Raw genomic sequence first — 27343 nt, 5'->3', positions numbered from 1 at the left:
TGTTTTCATTATTTAAAAATTAATAATGGAGGGCTTTTCTGTTTTAAATGCTGATATGCGTCAGCAGCAAGGTAAAAGATGTCTTGGAAAGTGCTTTTTCTGTAGATGAAATTTATTGTAAGAAAACATGTTTTCCCATGTTGCAAGAGTAAGTGAAAGACAGGCACTGTAACGCTGTTTACGTTTATATATATATGTCACTTTTCATTCTGAAAGAGGAGCAGCTGATTACAGATTACCCTGAGTAGGGGAATCACTTCACCCACCACAGAAACGCAGTCACCCCCAAGAGAGGGATGTAGCAGGTGTTTAACAGTGGGTAGCACAATAGCGTGAACAAAAACGTTGCTGCCAGATGAAATACACTGGGAAATTATATGCAGCCAAGGATGTTGTGAGCAGGCTAAAACTGTGCCTGGAGTTTGAATTAAAGACAAATTGGATCCAGCCTTTTCCAGCCGATGCCTAAACATGGCCATGGTTAAATGCAGAACTTGGATCATTGTGGGGGAGTTGTTTCGGGGTTTTTTTTTAACTCGAGTGCATTGGGTTGTTTCATTACTTCTTTCTGTGCCCTGCATAGTGTTTTCCCCCACAAAGGAGAGGCAGCAGGCTCTAAAGATGGGAGCACAATTGAACCAGATCCTAAAAGGGGAGCAGTGTAGTTCAAGAACCAATCAAGGACTATGTCATTGCAAAGGTGATCCACTTGCTACTCTACTATTTCTGTATTTCTGTTTAATTCTTTTCTTCCCTCTTTCACTTCCCATTATATCTCCTCCTTACATGTCTTTTTACCCCATTTCATGCAGAGGTTCTTTTTCTAGCATGGAGTCCCCTAAGTGGGATGTCTGAGTGTCCTCCTAAGGTATGATACTGAAAGCCTCATCAAAAAGATCTGGTTTCTGGTCTACAGAAGCACCACAACAGCTGTCTTGAGTTCATTTTGCTGGGTTGCTTGGGGCAAAATTTTGCAGGCCATGTTTTCTCTTGCTCAGGCCATCAATATGTAGTTTTGCCGCTGCTTTGGTAAGGATAAGACACAAGATATTTGGAAAAGGTAGATTACAGCTGGAAATAACAGGTGTTTTTTATGTTAAAAGGCATCTGAGATATTTTAGAAGTATTGACATAGATGATACCACTCGGTATGTTCCAAGCAATCACATAAAAATTCTGCAATTGTAAAATGCCCAGCTAAATAGCAAGGACAGTTTTATGCTCAGACAGCTTCTGGATGCCAGGTACTAGTGAGGGCTGGTCTACCAGGTCAGAGCTGCAGGTGGGCAGCAGGTTTTGACCATACCCTTTGTTCCCAGCACTGAGGACTGCAGGAACCTGACATGGTAATTTGCTTGTCCTGCTTTTTACCCAGAGAGGAGATACTACTATTCTTCCAGATGTTAAAACTACACAAAACCTAGAGAAGAGAAGACTGAGAGGGGATCTCATCACCACTTATAAATATGTGAAGGGAGGATGTCTAGAGGAATGGGGCAGACTCTTCTCAGTGGTTCCCAGAGACAGGACAAAGGGCAATGGACACAAACTGGAACACAGGAAGTTCAATCTCCATATGAGAAAGAACTTCTTTATTGTGTGACAGAGCACAGGGACAGGCTGCCCAAAGAGGCAGTGGAATCTCCTTCTCTGGAGATATTCAGGACCCATCTGGATGTAATCCTGTGCAACGTACTCTGGGTAACTAGGAGTTGGACTAGATGATCTCTAGAAGTCCCTTCCAACCCCTATGAATCTGTGAACCTGAAAAACAGACTGAGCTACGTCTCTGAGAAGGTCTGTTGTGGCAATGATATGCTAACTTTGATATCTCTTTTCTTTTTCTCCAGTCACTGTCCACATCTCCTAAATCAGTTGCCGGTTCCAGTACTGACTAATTGGCACTGACATCCAAACTTTGGAGATCAAGTGTGCACACAATGAAATTCTTCACAAAAACCCATGTTGTAAATGACTTCTTAAATGTCATATAGGGAATCAATGGTGCAATCAGGAACAGACAGAAATCCTGACTCATTTGTTACCTTCCTGGTGTGCTCTTAGCTGATAGATACCTGCAATCTCAATAACCCATTCCCTATCCTAACTGCTGCATGCTTCCTTCAGGGAGCTGCAAATTTAGTCTCTCTTAACTCCACTTTAGTATAAATAAAATGTAATCAAATTCAAGCTAATATCTATCAGGAGAGGATGAAATTAAAATTACAGATAGGTACTCAATTTACAGTAATTTGTGATGTTACCTCTGTTCTTACTGTTTTTCAATATGTGGCCCTTGCCCCAAGAAATTGAAAGCTTCATTGGTTATTTTCCCATTTTAGCTCTAATAGGAATAAATGGATCACCTGAAGGTAGGGAGTTTTAGAATAGTTCAAGGATTTTTTTTTTTTTTAATCTATCTCTGCAAAAGTAAAATGCATGCAGCAAATAGGTAGAAGAGATGTTAGAATTCCTCCAAAACTTCTCAACTTTCTTTAACTGCAGTTGGATGTTCCCTTGTTTTGGCATAACTGTGACAAATGACCCATTAAATGTCTGTTCATTCATCTTACCAATATTACTACCTGCACTGAAAATTACCTCTGGGAGGTAGAGAGAAGGGGGGACAGGAGCCACAGCTTTCTTCAGCCGTAGACACGGCACTGGTCATGGTGTGGCTGTCACCATCACTACTAACTGATCTAGAGGGCAAAATTCCTTCCTCCCTCCTTCCCAGGATTTCCAGACCCAATCATAATGACAAAATATCTACTCTAAAGAGGAAAGCTTTTAGTTTTTTCATGACAAACTGTGCCCAAAATGTGGTTGGCAGCTTAACGTCTTCCCCAGTGGTAATGTCTGGGAGATATTTCTGTGCTTTCAGTGATGAACTGATGTAGTGCCACTCACGCTGTGCAGGAGCTCCAACCTCTATTGGAGTGGTAAGTAAACTGCCTGCATTTTGGGAGGGTTACCTGGTATTTTCAGTTCAGTTTGTGGTCAGGAGTTTCTGTGGCTACTACTGAAATGTCATTACTTTTAATTCCTCACATATAGACCTACAGAAATTCTGTCATGCTGCATTTCTCACCTGTTCATATGTGTGAGTTTGGTTTTCTTTTGTTTCAACAGCAGTGCATCTAACAGAATAAAGTAAATTTTTTCCCCACCCACCCCAAGGAAACAATTTAGGATTTAATTCAGACTCTGAAATCTGAGTTTGTGGGAACAACAGAAATGAGGATAGCAGTTTAAATGCTTGGTTGAGTCTCTCTAGGTCCAGGAACCTTAAAATAAACTACAGGGAGGTAAATTACCAAATCTATGCTAATGTGAAATCAACATTTGTTGTTATAAGTTATTATTACTGATATTATTTTAATTCTTCAGAAAGACACTGACCAGTTTATTCTGCTCTTCCTCATTAATGCCTTTCCATTTTTACCAAAGTTTCATTTGGCAAAAATTCCCATTGATAAATTAGAGGACTAAATTCAGAAAATAATGAAGATCAACAAGTGACAATGAAAAGTACAGGAAACATCTTAATATTGATGATAATTGTTTTATCATTATTAATTATCATTATTCCTGTGACTCTAGGTCATCATAAACTTGCCTGTGTCTGCTGTATTAAGAGAGATTCATGGTTTGTATGTGGGTGTTTGGCAGCTACAACAGCAGGTGAATCCACTTTTAGTTATATGTTTTATTGTATGAAGTGCTCAAGCTAACGTGAGGAGAGGTTGTTCTTTTTTTATGAGGAAGAAGCATCAAACAGTAACAGTTTATCCTTTACAACTACTATTTTGCTGTAATTTATACTTCTTTTCCCCATGCTGTACTTTTAAAAATGTAGGTATGGGTTAGCTAGGATTATTCAAATGGACTGTTTGATAGGAGGTTTGATTGCAGATTCTAAAGACATCTGGTCAAAATGGTCAGAAGACTTAGAGAATGGTCTCATTAAAGGTCAGACATACCCATCTGGAGTGTGATAGTCCTCACTGAGTGATGAGTGGTAGCACCACTAGCAAGTTTTGTTTAGGGCTCTCTACTGTTAGTATTCATAAAAGTAGGGAATTGACCAAACTTATTTTTGTAAGTGAAAATGTAGGAGCTCTTATTAGATTTTTTTAAAATTTATATATATTTATTTTAAACTAAGAAAGATCCGTATGTTTTTGAAAGTTCTCTAGAGGTAAGGTGACAGTTCTTCTTTCCTAAATCTGTAAGAAAAACTGTTAGTTTTCTGAAAAATCTTTGCTACTTCTTCGTATTTAACACATTTCAGTAGCTGCCTAAGTGCCTGTACACAGGAGATGCCAGAAGACCCACAATTCTTGCCAGCTGAGAGGTATCAGCAAGCTGCCCATGCTGCAGGGGAAGAAAAAGGTCTTTCCTGGACCACATACAAATCATCCCTATGCTTGCATAACATTTACCAGAGGTCAACCTCAGACTGGAGAAGCTTTAGCAAGCTCACAAACGGCAAGGAGGAGGTAAAAATGGTACAAATACATATGGATAGCATAAATACAGTCAGCTATCACCCTCAGAACTGTCTTTTCATCTTTTGCTTCCTGCAAGTGGAAGATGTTGTCTGCAAACATGAAAAATATACTAAAATTCAGTGTAGCATATTGTGTGGTTTGTAATTTGTGAGGAAGAGAATGAGAGAAGTATCATGTGTTGGGATTTTTTTTTTCCAACTGCACGGACAATACTGCAGTGCTAAAGCTGTGGATCAGCTCTAGGGAAAGAGGAGAGAACTAACACACCATAGGCAAGATCCATCAGTAAACTTTGGCCTAGTGTCGCTGCACATTTGTAACCTGTAATCAAACACTCAGCAGGGTTTTAGATCCGTTAGCTTTCATGATGCACTACCTTTCTTAGGCAATATACCATTTCTCAGTTGTGTGACTTTGTCTCCAAGGCAGTTAAAACTGGAGATTTACACAGTGGTTCTGTAGAGGTGAGTAAATCAAAGAGGGAGAAGAAAAACTCAAGATTTCTCTGGCAGCTTGATGAAATGCGTGTTAAGACTAAAACTAAACTTAAAAATATCTCACTGCTCCCACTTGATTCACAGGCACCAGCAAAATGTAACCTCTTTCTCCATCTCTCTTAGCTTAGGTTTTGCTGAGTTCCCTCATTTCTGGCCACCCAAAATGTTGGTCCTGCTTGTTTTGTATCACAGAAGCACTGCTTTCATGCAGGCAGCAAAATAATTCATAATTTTTGCATCTCTCAATGTGAAATTTGTCCTTGCAACAATATTTTTACAGTTAAATTTCACTTTGGCTAACTCTGCAAAAATATTAGTGTTCCAAAATCTGATGTTCATCTTACCAATATCATAGAGAGAGCCCTGAAGGGATTCTGTTGGAGATTCAGATGGAATTGGCCTCATTTTTTAACCTGAGAAATTACCAATTCATTTGGTGGTACTTACTGTGTGTTCCCTCTGCCCTCAAGATCAGGGACAATGTTTCTCTAAGAAATATGTGCTGGCTTGAGGCTGCCTTTCAAAACACGTGCTGCAATGGCAGTGGAGCCCTGTTACTTAGGTCCTGGATCCAGCTGCACACAGGATTTTTTTCTTGGGTGGCATGGGAGATGAGCAATGCCCCTGCGAGTCAGCTCGGGGGCAAAATGATAGCTGACTGCCTCAGCAGATGAGGTGAGGTGTGGAGATATGAAGAGCACCAGCAGCATGATGCAAAATGGCACAACCACAGCCTCCTCCTGGCCTCAAAGTTAGCTGATGATTTTGGCTGACAGTATTGATAATCTCCCACCTTGAATTTTCATTTTTTGCAGCTTCTGATCTATTTTCTGAGGGAAAAATAAAGGCAATTATATAAGGTTGGTGGGTGCCCAGTCTTATCTTTCCAACCCATATGTGAGATGATGATTTTTTTTTGGTTTTTACTTTTTTCAAAGAAAAATATTTCAGAATAGTGCCTCTGATTTACAGTGGAAAGCTTAAGAAGGATCATACCCAGTACCTAAGTTCCTGCTGGTTAAGATGATCACATCAGTTCATTGTGCAGAGAGGTGTCAGAGCCCCTGGGAAGCAAGGAGATAGAGCAGCAAGTTCCTCATTGTCACCACAGGGTGCCAAGCTTGGGACTCCAGAGTGTGGTGGTTGGGTGAGCCCTCAGGGACTCCAGGCAACCGGCACTGACTTGGATTTTATGCCATATGTTTTGTGACATACAGTTTCGTGCAGATAAGCCCAAGGGTCAGTGAAGTGCAAAAGCTGGCTGAAAGCCTTCGGCTGCAGCACAGGGCATGCCTGCTATGGGATCTTCTAGGGTGCGAATCTGCTGTGTACGTTCATGATGCTGGCTGGCACAGCAGCAGTAGCGCGCGGTGATACACACTCCCCGACTTTGACAATACCTCCATCCTGATAACATGGGGCTCAAACTGTTTGCCAAAGCATCCCGCTTGGTGAAAGTCTGCCAGGCAGGAAGGAGGGGAAGAAATACAGAAATCCTGAGCCTGTCAGCAAGCAATTAAGGTCCAGAGAGAGAGGAGTTTAAAACAGAAAAAACATTGCAGTGCTGTACTACATGGCTAATAAAGAAGACAACCCACCAAACACCCACAGTACCTTTATAGACTTTTTTTGTGAAATGGATTAGAGACATTTGTATTCATTAAGGAGATAAAACCTCTTTTTTTGGAACTCAAGTGTTTTATTTAAAAAGTTTGAACCTTATAGGTTGTGAAAGAACCATAAACAGAGCAATGAAATGATCAGAGAAAAAAAAGATGTCAGTTGTATAAACTGCTCTACAACAAGCGAAAGCATTTTGTTCTTACATCCCTATTTAATGGATTATTTAAAAAGATAGATGATACACATGGATAGGAAGAAGCCCTGAGACCAGCAGTTCTCTTGTGTCTTTCTTTCCTATTTTCTATATTTTTTCTCCCAGTAGCATCTGACTGTGATTGAGGCCTCTGTGAGCACTGTGAAGATGCAATCCTAGCCTGGAGAAGCGTCGCTTTCAGTGGAGAAGCGCAACTGTGGATGGGAAAAAGTGAAATCTGTCTTCCTGCTTAAAAATGGGCATGGCAGTTACAGGCATGACTCATGAGAAGTTGTAGGACTTGAAGCAACCCTTTTGTTTTTGATGGCTAGTATGGGCTAGGCTGCCAGGAATAACCTTATTGTCTTATTGTTTACTCCTTTTCCAAGTGGTGTTTTCTCTCTCCTCTCCAGTTTCCTCCACTGCATCCCTCTCTTGCTCCCCACTTTCTTTTCCCTGATTCTTCTTCCCTTGGTTACCTCTCTGTAGCACTCGACGCTCCACGCCTTCCCTTCAGAAGCTGTCAGCCTTTTCCAATTCCACTATCTTCTCATCATCCACTCCCTCCTGTGGCATCTTTTTAGTATTAACTGGCAGTTTTGAAAAAGGGCTTATGAAATAAATGACATTTATAACCTGAGCATATGAGTAATTTACTAAAGATCTTAATTACCTGACAAAAATAAGCTAATCAGGAAGATTCAGTAGGGATTAATTGCATTGGGAAACCTGGGAAGTTTTTTCCATTTTCTGCACCTGTTTGGATGTTCCAAATGAGTTAGCAGGTGTCTTGTTGCCCAGAGAAGCTGTGGCTGCCCCCTCCCTGGCAGCGTTCAAGGCCAGGTTGAATGAGACTTTGGGTAACCTGGACTAGTGGAAGGTGCCCCTGCCCATGGCAGGGGGTTGGAACTACTTCTCCTGTTTTAAAATGCAGGCAAAATATGCACGACTAAAGCCAAGTTAGTGCTTTGAGAAGCATTTGTTGTAAAAGTTGCAGAACTTCCTCTAACACTTCCTGCAGAAGAGTTAGACCGTGCACTGGTTTTTAACAGCACACCCATGGGTTATGCTGTGCCAAGACATCCAAACCTATGAATCAAGCCTCTGAGCAACTACCTTGTTTAGAAGCTCTTTTGGGTAGCAGAGCTCAGGTAAGATGCAGATCTGAAATGACATTATGGATCTGTACTTGACTCATAAGCCCTGCAAGTATAGATCTGACAAGCCTAACAAGAGGTAGCTTACAAGGTAGCTCTGTAATTGCTTCCCACCAGCCCTAGTTGGCATAAGATTTCTTGGTCATTTAAGTGTTGAAACTGCTTCTTTTCACAGGTGTGTTAAAAAATAGATGGAAGCCAGGATATTTTGCAGTTGCCCTTGAAATGTAATTTTTAAATTTTTAACAGGATAATATTAATAATAATGGAGAAAGAAAGGATGAGCATTATATTTTTGAGAGTATTTCCTGCTCTCTCTGAACAAATCCCTGAATCTCCACGTTCCTGGTTTAACCATCCTTCAAAATGGAAATGAAGTATTCCTTCTCCCATTTTGTGTGCCTTTTGTACTGGAGTCATAAACTTGTTCAAAAGCCTAGTCTGACTCTGGACACTCCCTCATGGTGTACCTCCCTTCTGTAGGGAAAATTTTTGCTTCACTTTAAATATTCATATTAAAATGGTTTCCAGCCTTTGTGCTGATGGCTATGCATTTAAAATAAAAGCACAGATTCTCATGGCTCTCCCCAGTGAGGAGGAAAGGCTCTGGGCCAAATCTACCCTGGAATTAAACCTGGGATATGCCCGTTGTTCATCCTGCTGCTTTTGCAAAGTAGGTTTCTTCTTGCTGTCTGTTGCAATTATTCCCAGGGATCTTCTACTGCGGGTCACAAACATATGCCAGCTCAATGGTCCTTCAGTTTATTTTTCTCTTCCTGAAAGGTAACCATTCATCCATGGAGTAATTTCTTTAAATGAGGCATTTTAATCCAAATTGCCAGTTAATACCTGCAGGGCCAGCTTCCCTTCTGATCAGCTCTGGAAATTAAGGGAAGCTTTGAATGCTGCTGTAAAGTTTTACTTGCAGAAATTCTGAAGGACTTTTGAAACACAGAGCAAAATTGGTAGGGCAAGCTCTGATGCTTCAGAAAAAATGCAAAGCTGCAGAGGAGGAAGCAGTAAAGTGCCAGATTAATTTAGTGCTCAGGTCCCTTGGGTTGTGTGGGTCTGGGTTGGGATTCTGAAGGATGTAAAGGTGAGGCTGGGGTCTCACTGCACCGCACTCCGCTCATAAAACCAGTGTTAGGCACTTTTGTGCCTTTTCCACTTAGACTCATTGTCTGATTGCTATCTATGCTGCAGTAAAGCTGAATGATCATCCCACTTTTAACCTGTGTGTTTATATAAAGGCAGCTACCATAGTTTCCAGTTAAGCTTGAAGGGAAAAGGGCACGGATCTGTCAAATTATGCCTGTGCAAATGCATTTCCTTCAAAAACCTAAGCCAGACATTCAGATCACCACTTGAACACCCTCCTTTATCAGAGTACATGTGGAATTTGAGGGGAAACTCCCCTCTGTGTATTTATCTGGCTTTGACTTATTTGTAAATACAGGATCCCAAGTGCACAAAAGTCACTTAAGTAAGTGTATTAGGAAGAAAAAGCATGTAAGTCTTTTACTGTTTCTTCCACTGGAGCTGCAACTGAATCAGTACGATCCTCTTCAAAACTTAGAAAGGCGTCCATTAGAGCGCAGTGTGATGATTCTAAATGCTGGTGGTTTGTTCCTCTGCAGTACTCGTAGAGAAGGAAAGCATATGGGCACAAGCCAAACTCAAATAAACAAACTAGCTAAATCTATGTCCAGTTGCTCTGCTGGACCTCGTGGCTTGTGTAATCTGTGAGGAGGAGAGAATGAAAGCTCTGGAACTTTATTAGAAGAATTTTTAAGGTTTTAAGCTTGAAGTCCTACCAAAAAATCTGTGTCTCCATTCCCCCTGCTATCTCTCACTCTGTACAGCCTAAAAAGCTGCAGTTTAACAGCCAGCTAGATTAAGGAATTAGAACTGAGTAGAATTAAAGAAGAAAAACAACATCTGTAATTAAAAAGGCTGTAAGTTACCAACCGGTCCTATACTATTAAAAATGTCAGTAATTGTCCTTGTTCTCTAGTCATCCATTCATGACTTGTTCCTTTTAGCTTTATTACAAAAAGAAATATAACTACCTGTTGATAACCGCTGCGGTTAAGGACTTTGAACACCATTAGAGATGGAGGGGGGGCGGGGTTTATACTGTTTATATTTTCTTCTGAACAAGCACAAACCATGTCACAATCCCATTCCATTTATTACCTTTAAGCAATCTGTCCATAATTGGACTAGAAAATGTTCAGAGCAAATTGCCAGGCACCTATCTGGGACAGTAAGTATGCTGAATAAAATATGATTGTTGTCCTCTGAGCACTAATAACAAGCAGAGCACTGAGTGTTCTTGCTTTTAAAGCAAAATATAATTGTTTCTGGAATACATTCATTCAAAAAAAACCTCTAGGTGCTTTAACTGATTATAATTTATTGTTATGTTTTGACTTTGGAATAATGCAATTACATAATGCAACTATGGGGAAGAGATGGGTTAAAGGGAGAATGTTGTAATTGTACTCAAAATTGAAAAAAAAATAAAATCTCGCCATATGTTTTTTGTCATCCAAAAAAATGTAAAAGTTCTGCTTTCCTAAATGGTGGTTTGGCTCAGGGTGGTTAGGAGATTATTGCAGTTTTGCTTAGAGTTTTGCAGAATATGAAACTGCTCCTGAACCCACTCAAATTTTCACAGAGATTTCAGCAGGTTCTGACTGATTCGCTCTTACCCCTTCTACAGATTTAAATTCAGTTGCAGTACATATGCAAATAGCTGAGACTGACCACTGTGATACATATGATTCACTCTGTCCCTTGTGGGTGTCTTATCCAGAAGCTCTAGGTGATGATAGCTAAATGAGAGCTCTTAATCTTCTCCTTTTAAGCTTTTCTTACTACCTATTATACTGTGAAAAATTCCAATGTACTGCCTTTTATTTAAACCTTAATTAGATATAATTTTATATTGGATATTTGGAGAATTTTCAGGTATTTATTTTCTAAGATCTTTAAGATATGGCCCACTGTGTGCATCCTAACAACATAAATGCTTTCTTCTAAGTTCTGTCACTCTCTTTGTATCACTGCTTGCTGCACCACTGTTTTATTTGTTCTCAACAAATATAAGTATTCCCAAAATTGCAGCTGCAAAGGGTCTTTTTTGTCCATCAGCTGACTACGCTATATTCCTCTTTATATCCTGGTCCATCTTCCCTACCCTGAATTCATATGTGGCTTTCAGAGATCTTCTCAGCACTCACCCAGTGCTCCGAGTTTAGCTCCTGCTTCAGACTAATCATGTCCACGTATATTAGATTTCCAAACAAGTATTTTTGTATCTCCTTCCACCAGCAGGACTTGGTAAGAATCCCGCGTAAGCTTCAGCTGATTTATTTCATTATTATCTCACTATATTTGCCTCGTGTCCAAAGAAGGCAAATAAAGCTGCTGAAGGATCTAGAGCACAAGTCTTTAAGGATCGGTGGGGGGAACTGGAGTTCTTCAGACCAGAGAAAATGAGGTTGAGGGAAGTGCTTATCATTTAAAAGGCTTGTAGATGTGGTGGTTTGGGACATTGTTTAGTGGTGGACTTGGCAGTGCTGGGTGTACAGTTGGACTCAATGACCTTAAAGGTCTCCTCCAACCTAAACAATTCTATGATTCTACTTGCCATCAGGTACCTCTTTCAACCCAGTGACTCTGTATTGGAAACGGCAAGATCCCTTTTCACTCAGGGCAAGCTACGCACTTACCTCTGGAGGATGCATATGCACTGGCAGTTCCCACGGTTCAGTTAATGTGCTGGAAATCTCCCCTCCAGCTTTCTCATGGTAACTTGTTCATGCAGCCACACCATCAAGCTTCACCTGTCAGCCTCACATTTGCTTTGAGCTAGGCTCATTTCTCTGGTTCCCCCTCAGTTCACATGCTGCAGTAGAATATTTAAATTGAAAGGAGCCTTCAGTGCAGTTAATTATTTCACCATAATGTTTCTTTTCATTTTTTATCATAAAACTTTTTCCAGCAAATAAAAACCTTAAAGGGAAAGGGTGCAAAGTAAAACCAAATGCTTTCAACTGCTGAAGCAAGGAGTCTGCAGTGAAGCTTCTGCTTAACAAAATGGAGAATAAGAAAGCATGTTTTATTCTATCATATATTAAAATTAAGGGAATGATGGCCTCATTTGCTTAAAGATTGTCTATTAGTATTCACCTGGTGGCAAGTAGCCTTAATCTCACACCATTAATGAAAGCAGAAGCTCATTAAATAGTAATTCTTTTTAATAGCAACAGGAGCCTGGGTTTGAGCAGCACTGCTCTAAGTAAATTGTTCGTGATGATCACCAATAACAGAATTTCTTGTACCTCTCTCCAGTCCTAAGAGCTTCCCATATTTAATCAGTTATGAATGCCAGACTGGGAAAAAGCTTCCATCAGCTTTTCTAACATCTGATGTTAGAAAACAGGAAAGAAGCTGTTGGATATGGAGCAGGTGAAGTAAAGTAATTCTTGAACAGGGGAGAAATGTTCAGAGAAACACAAGAGCTTTGGGGGCCAGTCAGTGTTTGTAGCTTTTGGCCAGTATTGCAGTGGTCTTGAAACAGCATGAGGCTTGCTGAACTTCCCTGCTTTGGCAGCTGCTGCTTACCCTCTCATTAACAGACATACCAAGCCAACATCCTGTTGATTATTTCCCTCTGGCCATTGCTGTGCCCTCCCTTCCTTTAGATGATTTAGTCATTAATTCCACCTTGTTGCTGCATAGGCTGGTTGTCAGTGCTACCCGACTATTCATGTATTAAAGATCGAAAGTATTGGACAGGCTGCTTTTACATTCATTTCAAATCCACGGCTCAAGTTCCCATTTAGTTTCAAATGTTATAAAAGGTTCTTGGCTCTCATTATGGTCCTCATCTGCTCCACCGTTTTGCATGGGACAAATTGATATCTTCATTTCATGCAGCTGAGTTGCTTGTGGCTCTTCTGATGAACAACTCCAGGAAGCATGGCCCTGTTCCTTATTTAACATTATTCTGTTCCCTCCTGCACCATTTCCTCTGTTACAAACATCCATGGACCAGGCATTGTTTGTTTCAGGTATGCATGGGGGAAGATTAGCACTACTCCTTAGGCATGGTTAATTCAATTACTGCCTGATTTTCTAGGCCTCTTGACATTGCTATATATAGCTCCTTAGTAATAATATTATCAATTATTTAAATTTTAATTAGCGCTTCCATTAATTACATGATCCTTTCCTGCAGGGGGAAAGAGATCTTGGTTTCCACAGTTATATGACCATGGTTTGTCCTCAGAGGTCTAAGTTTTATTTAGCATCAAACAGCATCATTGCTAATGCTTGTCAAAGAGCCACCATCCAATGGGTATGCTTCTGTGGGTACTTGCAGTCTGAAGAGGTAGCTTCTCTAAGAAGGTAGTAAAAGTTTACATCACTCGACTGGCCTCCAGTGGATGGGAGCTGACACACTCCTACACTCCACTAAGTTTTGTCCTCCCCACTGCCAGTGCCAACACAGGTGCTACTGGGATTCCTAACAGCAGCACTGGTGGGTGGTTGTGCTATAATAAGTGAAGCTGCTCTCTGATTCCTTACACACGCACAGTCCTCTTGCAAAGCTGTGGGGAGCACTGGGCAGGGCTGTGAGAGGTCCTGGAGGGGTCATGTACTTACTTGTTTAGGAATCCTCGGAAAGATCTTTCCATACAGGAAGTCTGGATCTGAACTCACCACGCTGAAAGCAGGAGCTGAATTCTGGTTTAGCCTGCCAGATGAGCCAGCTGTCTAAGAGAAAACCTGGCTGAGAAAGGTTTGTGAGAAGATTGGAAGAAGGTTAGCATGGCATCCCAGTAGCAACCCTCGTCGGCTCTTCTGTACTTCACTCTGTTGCAGATTGGAAATAGCTTTTTACAGTTAAGATTTGCATGAGTATTCATACTTCTGCTGTGTTATTAGCTATTGCAGTTGCTTTGGGTGACAAAAATCATCTTCTGTGTTTAGCACTTGATGTTACAAGAGGTAGATTAGTACTCTGCCATATACAGCAGAAAATACTATGGCCATATGCAATCTATACAATTTTTCCTAACTGTACTATTAATGTTCCTGTATGGTATAAAACTTGGGCTTGTTAGAGCATGCATGTTGTGGGGAGTTCTTTCTCTGACTGTGTCAAGACAGTGGCTTTTGTTTTGTGTGATCTTTTTTCTGGCAGACAGTGTTAGGAATTTTTTGTCAGAATGGGGTATAATGAAGATTTCTATTTATTTTTTTCTTTCTGCTTCCATGTTCTTTACTAACTCCAAGAGTTTTGATGCTTACTGCTTTTTTTTTTTTTCTCATGTGCTGCTTTGTAGTTTGAAAATAGAGTTTGCCCATAGATAAAGCAGAGGGGAGAATTAAGGTTGCTTAATATTTTCTCTGTATGGGGCACAGTGAGTAAAATGTTACCCATAGATGGCTGGAAGAAAGGATTTTGGCCTTCACTCCAAAGAAGCAGAGCAATTCATACTACCCTAGTTACCCTCTTGCCTACAATGTACTATTTCACTGCAGCAAGGAACTGCCAGTACTTAATACCATGAACAGATTTTTGGCATAACTGAACTAAGGTGGCAAATTAAAAATCATTTTGATTACAGCTACTCTTGGTTTGGGGAGTAATATGAAGATTTACAGGGACAACTGTAAAGAAGCTGTAGCTCTCCCCTTCTATTCCTTGTCATTACTTACTCCCCACACTTCATCCTTGCCCAGCTGCATGGTACAAGCAGCGTTTGTGGGCAGCCTGTTATCAGAATTACCAATGCATCCCCCAGGGGTGACTGACCGTGGTGATTCGACACAAACTCTCTGTATCTCAATTCTGTGATGCTACACAGTGGTGTGCCTCACCCATGCAGCTGCATACATCTGTTATCCAGATACAAACACTCTATTGTATAAGAATATAAAAATTAGCTCGCTCTTTCTTTATTCCATGATGATAGTCACATGGCATCTTTCCTGGAAGCTACAACTAAATTGTTTTTTCTACAAAAACACACGTAACCTTTATGGTTAAATAAAAGCAGTGGAACACAAAACCAAGCGTGAACATAGGCCTGCTGCTGACATATCTTTCCCTGTATCTATCTTCTGACACAGTGCCCCATAGAAACAGATGAAATGTGTCCAGAATGTACATGGAGGGGTTTTTGTCCATATAATTACCAAAAAACCCAAAAATTCAGAGGATCTTTTTTGCACATACTCACCATATTTTGTTCTTTAATTTCACTGGATACACCTGCTACCTTGGTTTAGTCAGACCCAACCAAAACAGCAACAACAAAATTTTGAAGATGTCCAGCTGAAAAAAAATCGGTGTGTGCTAAATAGCTTTCACTGCAAATCTAAACTTTCCATGGAAGTGCATGCTTTTCAGTGCAATAAAACAAAAAATATAATCAGTCCCACCTTTCTTCTAAAAGTGGTTCCAGTAGATGTTAGACAACTCTGCTTCAGCTGCCCCAGAGCTAGTGATGTTCATAATCACAAAGGGAATGAGCACACGAAAGAATAATCACAACATCATAAAATTGCTTTCAGAGAAATTTTGTTTTCTCCTAAATATCTGCACTTCCTCTACTGGAGGTCAATGGCTGAATCCCTACTAATATGAACGGGAACTACAGCCTACCTGTGTTTTGACAAAAATGTAGCTATGATACAATTGTAGTTGTTATTGCCCTTTTTATGAGTGAGCAATGGATGTTGTTGTGACCCATTGCAAGTTCTTTCTTGGTCTGTAAGATTTGAACAAAATGTCAAGCCATGACCTGCCAGTTTGAGGGTGGTGACTCTGCAGGACTCACATAGGTTAAAATTGCAGGGCATTAGATCTTTCATCTGCTCGTGGTTTACATTATTTCTGCGTAAATACGTGATACGCTGTGATCTGAAAAGCACTGTACACATCCATTAAATATTGCATGAACACCAGCACCACAGGGAACATAAAATATTGAACCTGAGCAAATGGATAGTTGAGAGTAAGGGAATGCAGACTTTTTCACCTGTAGGTCACCAGTTTAAAAAAAGAAAAAATGATCAGATTAGTTCCAAAACCATAGCAGATGTCAACTTTGCACTGGTAAAAATGAATTATGTCCTCCAACCTTTGTTGGACAAACGATTGTTTGTTGGAAAAAGATAAACTATGGTTGTTTGTGGCACACATAAACAGATCATTGTTTTCATAGAACAGCCAAGGTTTAAAAAGACTCTGAACTTTCCAGGCACAGCTAGGATGAGGTCAGAGTTTTAAAACTTGACAAGTGCACAGAAGTTTTTATTCTCTCTGCAGAAAGAATCACTTTTCCTTCTGTCTGATCCTCTCCCAGGACAGGTCGTACCACCTGAGGCTTTCTGCTCAGCGCCTCCTACTGTGGAAGCCTTTCTGAACCACTCCTACTCCTGGCCTTTCTTTGCTCTTCTCCCACCATTTTGCTTTAGGTTTTGTAGCTGTTCCTGGCTGCAAGGGAGCAGTCACTGATGTGTTTCTTAAGCTCAGGAGACATAAAGCAGACATTCTTATAACCTTGACTGGGAAATTCACAAAGAGACCATTTCCATAATGAATGCTCATTGCAGCTCACAAGTGGACTCATCGATATTCATTCCTCATTTGCCTGATCTATGAATTTCTTACTCATTAGCACAAAAGCACATGTTCCTCTCTGACTGATACCACCTTTACTGACTTTATCAGAGGATCTCTTTGATACCACTACATCCTTATCAATACCTGCATTTGTCTTCAAGAGCACATCTGGTATATTGCAATTTTCTGTGGGTGCCATTTTGTAACAAAGCAAGCTTCCTCTCCTCCAAATCTCAACTACAGCAACAAATATAGTTGTCATGTATCTTTACTGTGGCCTCATAAAGTCTGTCCTTTGGACTGTAATGGAAAGCTTAGGAGACTGATGTCTAATAGAATAAACTACTGTGATCTATGAAACCTGTGAATTTTGAAAGGTGGCAAAGATCTCTGCTAATTGATCTTGATAATCGATCTTGATAATTGATCGAACTTGATAATGGGGAAGCTGAAGACACAGCCAACACTAACAAGTACAATTGCTTCTTTGAAGGTCTTGGAATAGCAGAAATGCATAGGATTTAATGTCCCTAAGACACTAATAGAACTGGTTCCAAAAAAACCCTATGGATTCAGCATTCCTCCTTGAGTATTTTAAGTGTGAGGGCTGTTAATCCATGGGCAAGGGAGAGTGATTGGAAGAAAAATGGTCTGAAATATAGGTAGGAGGAAACTTCTGGCTCCCAACTCCTCCTGTCTCTTGGCAACTGACAAGCAAGAGCAATGAGCATTGTTATTTCCCTCAAAGACAGCTGTTGGAGCTCTTAGTTGTCACTGAGGCCTGGGGTACGTGGAGCTGGGACCTTACACCTGTCTGAGACAAAGCACTGACTTTGCCGTATGCTTTCAGAGGGAGCAGATCACTTTGCTTGTAGCGGGGCAGAAGATCCCACCTCCTTTAAAGCATCACACCCACATCCTGCCCCAGCATGTCTTACGTTTGCTCTGTGCTGTTGTGTACCAGGGTGCTTGCATTGGTGCTACTTGACACTAAGGGGTGAGGCTGGCCACAGCTAAGTATGGCATTGGTTTTGCTGTCCTACTAAGGAAGCCCTGCTTTCCAGGAGCTTGTGGGCAAGCCCAGCACCTCTCTCATCTGCCTGCTTTGTGTGGTGTAAGCAGCCTACCCAGGACACATAGCTGCAAGGGAGTGTTTGCTGCTGCTGCTGCAGCTGCCACCATGGCACACTGAAGGTGCATGCATAGTACCCTAGAGCTAAACCTCTGCCTTCTCCTGCCCATCCCTTCACATGGGAGCAGTGTCAAACTCTCCTTTTGCTCTTCAGGGTGTAGGGAGGGGTTGGTGTTGTCACAGGTGTTGGTGAAAAGACAGGTGAAGGTGGGGGAGGTTCAAGTGCCATTGCACAGCTGAATAAAGGTATGGCACTAATTGCTCCTGCTCTTCTTGTGTGAATCCACCACTTGCAGACCTAGGAGAAGTAATAACATATTGCAAAGCTGTGAAGGAAAGGAGAAGCATGTCGAAGGTAGGTGACTTGAGGATTTTGCCAGCCCGCCAATCTGGGTTTTGTAGGGAAGTAAAAACCATCATCAAAACAGCTGGCTTATTTCCTCTGCCTTGCTCATATGCAAGAGAGGCTGTTCCAAGGGAGGGCTGCAAAACTGCTTTTTTAGAAACTGCAAAGCAGCTACACCTGTGCTTTGTGTCTGTTTTGTGGCTAAAAGTCACATTTGTTTAATGACTGGTGGGGAGCTGGGGGAGATAATGACAAACCCACATTTGATTTCTCTTTCTTAACTGAGCCTGTGCAGGCAGAAATGGACATCTCTGCTGATGATTGCAGAGCCGATACGCAGTGGCACAGAGCTCTTTGGCATCTAGCGCATCCACTGCTTGCCTAAATTTACAAGCAAATGAAATTTGTAAGAGCACTACAAGGAATTCTGAGTGGATCCCTCTCCTCTGTTGTAAGGTCATTATGCAGCACAACGTCAGGCGGCCTCCACTCGCAGCTGATGTCGCCAGCACACATGAGCCCTAAATATCGCACAGGCTGGAGGAAATTCCCCTGTTATTTCCCAGATTGGCTGTGGGAGTAAAACAACAACAACAAAAAGGTAATAAAACGTACAGCTTGGAGAGCATTGTCACTGCAGCAGAGGAGCCCCCCTACTGAATAGAAAGCTGAATCTCTGTACTCTGGCTGCGTGCTGCTCTGTAAATCTGGCTGAGCCTCCCAGGCAGGCAGTGCAGTGCTGCAGTGCAGTGCTGCGCTGTGCTCCCTGCAGCACCATGCTGCGCCATGGGGCTGCAGCCATGCTGCAGGAGAGGACATGCTTACAAACACCTCCCTGGACAAGGGGTTAAAGGGAGTTTATAGGTAGCAGCATCTGGCTTTAGATGGGGTGGGAGGAAAGTGTGGATACTTGTTTGCATGTCTTAAAACATAGTGTTGAAGACAGTTGGCAAAAAAGAGACTCTAGAGACATGAATAAAGAGAAAGATGTAACTGGATGGTGTTGAGAGAACAGAATGGCAGGAATTCACCCCTCCTGCAACAAGCTCTCCCTAAGATGCAAGCTCTGACTGCATGGATTCCTCTGCAAGACCAGGATTAGCAATGACGAGCTTTAGGCAATAATTCAAATTGATTATCACATTCTTGCTGCTTCGCACCCAACAGCTTGATTTTGACATCAGCATTGCAGAGCTGCTGGGAGGCAGCAGATGCTTAGATCCTCGCATCAGCTCTCACTGGAGAAGGAGTTAGGCCATATCCTAAGTAGGTGTTGTAATTGTCCTTGTTTTAATTACAGATACTCACCTGTGCTAAAATGAGGTGGTCAGGGAGCACCCTGGGAAGTCTGGTATTCTTTAAGAGGTTTCACCTGGAGCACAACTCCTGCAGAAACTTCTGCTTGCAGGAGTGAAACCGTCAGCAGTGGGGCTCCTGCCTCTCTTCTGCCTTGTTTAATGTGCTTGTCCTGAGAAGCCTCTGTGGAAAAGCCGTTTTCAGTGTGGAGCCAACACAATCAGTATCTGTCTTCCCAAAAAGTACAAAATTACTTTGGTGTTATGCAAAGTGAGTATGTGGTAGTGCTGTTTTTTCTCTTTTCCTGAAATAGATCACCTTTTAAATGAAAAGCAATGTGCAAAACGCTACTTTTTAGAGAAATAAATCACTTTAAATATGTTAAGGAAATTTCTTTTCTCTTTCTCCACTAGTGGAAATAATCTGAAAGCAGAAATAGTCTTTATCTACCTTCTAATATTTTAGAGTTAACGTTGGTATTTGTTTTGATAGAGAAAGAATTGTCTAACTCCTCCCTTCAGTCATGTTTTCTTTATTTACTAACTTATGCTCTGGGAGTACTTGATTTCACTTGAGGCGACTTAAATCTGAGAAAATTCATTGTATGTTTGTCTGAATAATAGATGCTCTTTCAGAAAATATCAAGGAATGTTTTCAAACTTTTTCCATGTGAAAAATGTTTCAATATTTTTTGTTGAAACAAAAAGTAAACTTCATTTGGCCTGAGGCATAGTATTTCTTTCTATAGTGTGCTATACTGGTATTTATTTTATTTCCAAAAAAACTGATTGATATGAATTTTGAAGAAGTTGATAATTGTGCTGAATGTTTGGGCATTTTCACCAATTAGAATGTTAAGAGGAACTGTTTTATTAAGTCTTGTATCTTAAAACTTTTTAAACTTCACAGGTAATGTTTCTTAGTAGACAGCGCCACAGATCATGGAGTCCTTTGGGTAGAGATTAGTTTCATTTTGCACTGGATTGACTTGGTTGCTCTGATTAAAGTGGGAGGCAAATGGGAAAAATGCTTTTATCAGTTTCCTTTACATGCTTACAATAGACTAGAAGGAACATCCTTATGAAAACAATGTTCTTTAGCAATACTTGAATCTTGTCTTTAAAAAATAATCAGCAATTAATAGTCACCAGCTGCCCTGGCGTGGGTCACTGCTATGGTGGGAAGTCATAAGTTACAATGTCTCTCAGTCCCAATCCTCTGTGGGGTCACCAGCCTCCCCCAGCAAACCTGTTCCGATGCAAATCTCTCTCTCGCTCATCTCTGTGTCTCTGTTTCTCTCCATGGCTGCAAGTGCTGGCAGGGGTTTGTTCCAATGTGGGGTCACAGCATCTCCTCTATGTCTCCACCTGCTCCATCCAGTGTGGAGCCCCTCCACGGGCTGCAGGTGGGGTCTCGGCCTCTTCCATGGGTTTCTCCACAGGCTGCAAGGGGCACCTTTCTCTCCAGCACTTGGGGCGCTTCCTCCCCGACCCTTCTCCGGCCTTGGTGTCTGCACAGCTCGTTACATCTTCTCGCTCCCTTCTCTGGTGGCAAAATGCAGCTGCTTCCGGGTTGTTTTCTCCTATATGTGATTCTCAGAGGCGCTCAACTATCTCTTGGGCTGTGACTTTGGCCTTGAATTGCCCGTTGTTTATAGTTTAGGCTGGCAGAAAACTCTAACTGCTGCTTAAAGAAACCGTCTCAGCAGCACAGGTACACAGAACTGCAACACTTTTTTATGGAGATGCTGATGAATGTTTCACACAAAACCTCTAACAAAATTATCTTGTTTTGACTCTCAGAAAGTGTTGAGATGAAAATTCTCTTCTCAAAAATTTTCAGCTTTATGTTAGGATAAAGAAGGTGAAGGGAATAGCTACTATAATGCTTTTATTTCAGAAGCATTACTTTTATACTGTAGTTGGTCTGTAATAGTGTGCCTACACATTAAAGGTGCAGAAGATTTAATGATACATAAAAGCTGAGGTGGGATGATAAGGACAGAAAGATTGATAGCCACAATTGTTGCTCCTTTGAATTGTTGGGCTGCACAGACTTTATTTTTTGAACAATGGATGGCAGGCAAATCATAAAAGACAGTGGCACAATATCCAAACAGTTTCTCTGTACTGGCCAGATAAGCTGGAAATGCTGGTTATGCGATCTGTGGGGTTTTAATTGACTTTTCATGAGTAAAAAAGCAATTAGAAAACTCAGCAGAGAATTTTTTAAGAATAATGACTGTCAGGACTTCAAAGAGCTACCACACTTTTCAACTTTGAAGGAACGTAACATCTTATAACAAAAAGCAGAAAATCAGGGAATTTAATGCTTGTTCTGGTGTAATGATGTTTTGTGGTTCCTAGACTGTTTTAATAATGATATTATGCTTACAACTTTGTGTTAGGCTGAGATATGTTAATAGTGGTTCAACTTCCCTGGCATGTCAGTTGCTGGCCCATTTCATGTGGGGACTTGTGCTTGGTTTGTGTAAGTGGGAAACCATCTCTGTTGGAAGCAAGACCTGCAAGGATCTATGTGAAAAAAAGCATGCAGCTTTTGCTTTAAAACACTTCAATGAATTTATCTCATCCAGTGTGATCTGTTTTTCTAACCTCGTTGGGCAATTATGTATACAAAGGAAAACAGGATGAATGCATATGGCTTTAAACTTCAGCATATGAAGGGCCTTTTTAAGTCAGGAAAAATGTGAGTGTCTGGCCTTCAGGTCAGAGGGACCCTGAGAAGCCGGAAAGCTAGTGGCTAGAATGGGCTGTCTGAGAAGCCCCTTCCCTTGCAAGTTAATTGGAAAGGAGTTGTTTGTGCTCGTGTTTTTCCCTTTTGAGGGGCAGATGAAAACCAGGCATGAGTTGAGAGAGCATAGGTGGTGGGGCCAGCTCAGCTCTAGTTAAATTAGGCTTTCAGAAGCACATGTGAAAATTCAGTGTAGTTTTAATGTCATGTCAGGGAGGCTTACATACTGTGATGATCTGATAGCATAGCACTGAATAAAGCTGCTGCTATAGACTCTTTCCAGCTTACCCCCATATAAATATCCTCAGCCGTTAGAGCAAGCTTTGTTTCAGCTGGTTTTGTCCACCGCTTGTATAAAGGCTTGAGCTACAGCACAATCACAAGAGTGGTACCAACCAGGAAAAAATACACCTCAGTCCCTTTAACAGCTGACTGCTAGAGAAGAGGAGCAGCTGCTGTAAGAACAAAAGATGCCTGGAAAAGGAAAAGCTGAACATGGGGTGTTCTTGGGCAGCAGAAGTAAGAAGGTTCCTCTGTGCTTTCTGCTGCAGTGGATAGTCCCTTGTCCACAGTTGCCAGACACGTGCCAGAAGGGTGACATCTCTTTGAGATACAGGTGCCTCCACCAGCTGTCGGGATCATGGTATGCTTTGCTTAACTGCAGCTAATTCAAAAACCCAGGGGCTCTTGACATCATGTGAAGCCAGAAGGGTTTGAGTCTTGGCGGGGGAGAGCAGGTTAGTGCCTAGCTAAAAATGCCCCAAATGGTCATTCCAGTTACGGAAACCCCAAGCAAAGGTGGCACTTGTGACTTCTGTTTGCTAACTGAGGCTTCTTTTGTGCAATATAATTTGTTTGCGTCCATAGCCTGCCAGATGACCACAATAAATAATGCTTCCTCAGATATTTTCAGCTATGTACATATTTACATAATTTATTTTCTGACTGTAACTGTGATGGTGAACTGGGATTACGAGGTGAATCAAGGATGTCATGGATTGTTCCTTCTCAAAATATTAACAGAAAGACACTTTTATTTATTTTTTTCAGGGCTGATAATTTTGAAGTAACATAGGTGGTATTTTACGTACACTAGAGAGCTATTTTTCTCTTCATATGAAGACTTGTCAGAAGTCACTTCATTTCTTCTCTGGGTTTTTTAATTTCCACTTCTAAATTCACTTAGTGCCCATGAAAACTGTGAGATAAATAGTGTTGCATATCAGAGCATAACTTGGGCAACATGTAAGCTTTCTGCATCTGGTATTAGGGTTGGGGTGGGGTTTTTTTACCCCGCTGTATATCTGCTGGAACAAAGGAAATTATTCACAATGAATAATTTATCTGACAAATTTTGCCTTTTTCTTGTTGGTCCAGAAATTGCCCAAGTAATTTTGAAGCTCTTGAAAGGTAATGAAAGTTATTTTTTAAGCTATCCACTGAATGGGATATGTGATTAGCACTTTGTCTGAAGATTGTACTTGATAAAAAAAGTCTGAGATTTACAGTTTAAATAGTGTAGGTCTAATAGTTGAGACTTAAAATGATCTTAAAATGACACACCTACTTGGACATATTAAAATTCATGGTTTGGGTACTAAAAATGCATAAATGTCTGAAGCAGTTTTTCCAGTTCTAAGACACAAAATGATACTACTATGCCATTTCACTCTGAGCTACTGTTTTGTTTTTAAAGATGACCTGTGATGTTTTAAGGGGTTGGGGTTCTGCTAGGGCTTTTGCGTGCTTTGGTTTGTTCAGTTGACAGTTGAAAAGCCATGTCCATCTTCCACGAGTGCTGTTTGTGACCACCACGAATCCCTGAGCTTCGTGAGATGTAGCATGTTGAAAGCAACAATAGGCTTGTTCACTGTCAGGGAGAATTTGAGATCTTCCTCGGGCCCCTCTGGTACTGCATAGTTCATAGCCTCAGACACACAATGCAGGGCCACGGTTCCTTTTGGACATGTTGCACCCTCCCTAGTTGGGTCAGATAATCTTAGAGTGATTTCCATGGAGATGTGCAGTAACATGACTGCAAGTCACCCCATTTTGGCTGGAGAAGCAGGACAGCATGTGTGGCTCTGACACCTGTGAAAGGCAGAAGTATTTGGCAAGTACTAAACCGAGCACAACTGGTCTCACCTTCATATGACACTTGGTAATTATAAACCTCCTTAAGCTCTTATATCTTTGTGTCTTCAAAGTGTTGTGTGAATAAATAATTAAATTAATTGTTAATCTACGTGACATAAAGAGCAAATGTTCCTCTGAAGTGATAAGGCACTTCCTAGTTGTTCTTTCATTACAAAGGAGGAGGTGAAGACTAAATGGAGAGGTGTGTAATTAGAAGGATCTGCACTTGCTTGCTTGAAGGCAAGCCCTACTGTTTAAGATGCTTTGGGGCCTATAAAGACATTTCCTCAGCATTCCCATGTAAAATGGAGTCACCTGTCATATTCCTGCAAGGCAGCCAAGTCTGAAATGCTTGGGGGGGGGTATGGCTGCTGGACCCCATCCAATAGACAGAGCAGGGAATTGAAAAATGTACATTAAACAGCTTTCTTAGCCTTGCACTGGTTTCTTGGGTTCATTTGCCTTTGCATGATTTGTGCTTTAGAGTTCCAGGTTTCTGCAGAAGCCTGGTAAATTCTGTAGACCAACTTACTGCAGTCTGGGCATCTTGTGTGCTGTTGTATCCAAAAGGGAGGATACCCACAAATGGGGATATGCAAATGCACAGCTTGATATGGCACTAGGCATTGCTGCACAGAGCAAATTTGTACATTTTAGAAAAGCTTAGCTTTTTAAAATTCATATATTTTTCCCCTGGGACCTGACACATTGTACCTGTCTTTTGTTATCCCCCTTTTGATTCAACTGCTAGGTTTTGAATCTCCTGCCATCTGGTGCACCATACAGAAGTAAACCAAACACACCCCAAAAAAAAAACCCCAAATCCCAAGACCTTGGTAACTTTACAGTAAGAGCAGAGTACTCTTACTGACCTTTGTTGCCTACAAGCCCTAACTAAAGCAGAATGCTTCGGGATAGTGAGTCCAATGTATTTTTTTTCCACCCTTCGTTTCTGAATCTATATTTAACTTATACGCCTATTTTTGATCATGTTTCTTTACTTTTATTTGTGTGTATAGGCACACTTGCAAGTATGCACACATTTAATTACTTTTTTCCTGTGGCATCACTGTATCAGTGGCAGTGACACTGAACTAAGAAATTTATGACTAAAAAGTAATACAGAGAGGGCAAAGGAGATGAAAACAGCATACCATGGCTAAAGAAGTGGTTCCCTCAATTAGTAACCTTTTTCATGTCAATGATGTTACTCATGTAGTGAAAGAATCCTGTCTGAAGTGGGAAAGAAATTCCATTATGTGCTTACTAGGAGCTATTTTACTGTCAAAGGAAGAGGATTTTGGATACCTTGACAGCATCTAACTAAATCCTTAAGCTCTCTAGTGATGAAATGTGTAAGAATTCTGTTGTTAATTATATGTTTCCATTAAATTTGGGAAGGTGGGGTTGGTGTTAATAAAAAAAAAAAGGCTTTAAAAACCGGTTTACACATTAAACAAGAAAAGAGCTGTTGAACTAATGTCAAATGATACCGAGACAGGGCAAGGAACTCAGGGATGGCAATAAGGGGACTGAAATCAGCAAGGCCTGTTTCTGCTCTGACACAGGGGGCTCTTGGGTCAAAGCCTGAGAGGATGTACAGGCTGGAGGGACAGAAGTCTGGCTGGCGTGGCCAGCAGGGAGAAGCAGCAGCAAGGCTCAGGGATCATTGCAACTTTTAACAGCCAGCCAAGGAACCGCTTGTGGTTTTGTCTGCCACTGCTGCTGAGCCAACCAAGCTGGTGCAGCCCAGACATAACTAGATTACATTTAAGTTCTTGAACATGGATGCAATAGCGTCTGGGACAAGGCAGGGAAATCACTATGTGATGTGACCAGTACTGTGTAGTGGCCTCTGGCAAAGAAAAAGACTGGTATTTGAATATAGCAAAACAGAGTGTTTAAGGCAAGCAATGAATAGTTAAACATTTCCATTCTGCTGATGCTTTGGAGACCTGACTCCTGAAGACCTTTGCACTGCCTGAATTGATGCGGTACTCTCAATGTGGCTGATGCCTCATGTTAAGAGATGGCTGGGTTAAAAGACTAACGTTGGAGGATACAAGCCTCCCCTTGCTGCATACAGAAATAAATTGCTGCAATGTGCAAAAGTACTGCCTGATCAAGCTAAGCAGTAAAGCATGGGGACAAGTGACATGTTTGAAGCGAAGTGTTGGTCCAGATGAGTGACTGAGTCAGCTTGCTTGAGATACATCTGTCGAGACACACTCCTATCAGCTCTTTCGAATGCAAAACCCCTAGAAAGCTATACTTCACTTGCTCTGTTTTCCTTTTCCCTGGCATTTCACTGCTATTTCTTCTTACTTTTGCTATTATTCTGACCTGCCATCTGCAGATTTTCTGAACCTTGAACAGTAGCTGTGACTTCACTGTGAGAACTCTGAAACTCATTAACAGAAGGACTTGGCTTTAAGCAAATGTCACATTGCATTAATGTATTTCTTGGGCACTTGCTCGCTCTTAGCTTGGCCCATTCATTTAAGCAGAGCTCAAAATACCCCCTTGCTGCATCATAGAGATGTTCTGATGATGTTGATTACTTTTGTCTGCATCTGTTTTGATTGATAACTCAGGTAATTATTACCATTCTGCACGCAGCAGGAGTTTTTCTCAGCTCTTTTCAGAGTAAGAGGACAGTGGTGAGGAGGAAGGGAATTTGTAAGCAGTATCCTAGGGAAAATAACCTACAGGGTCTGAAAGTATTAACGAGAAGTGCTACTATAATTAGATGCTGTGCATGTGTATGGTACATGCATATTGCATTATGCTCTGCTTGGGGTGCAGCATTGGGATCTCACAGTAATCAAGATGAAGATATCTAAGGTGTACTAGAAGGCTTCCACGGCATTACTTGCGTTTCCCTTTACAGGTGAAAATGTAAAGCAGAGCTTTGGCGTTCTCGCACATGGCTGCTGAATGCTTTGTAATTGCCCTTCCGGGGCTACCTGTTAATCCATCATTTATTACAAGGACTGCAGAAATAGCCCAGAATATTAGTTTGCTGTGCTCTGTAATGTTATCCTCAGA

The sequence above is a fragment of the Gallinula chloropus genome (assembly GCF_964237585.1).
Source record: "Gallinula chloropus genome assembly, chromosome: 5".
NCBI lineage: Eukaryota > Metazoa > Chordata > Aves > Gruiformes > Rallidae > Gallinula > Gallinula chloropus.
Note: the sequence above shows the minus strand (reverse complement) of the source record.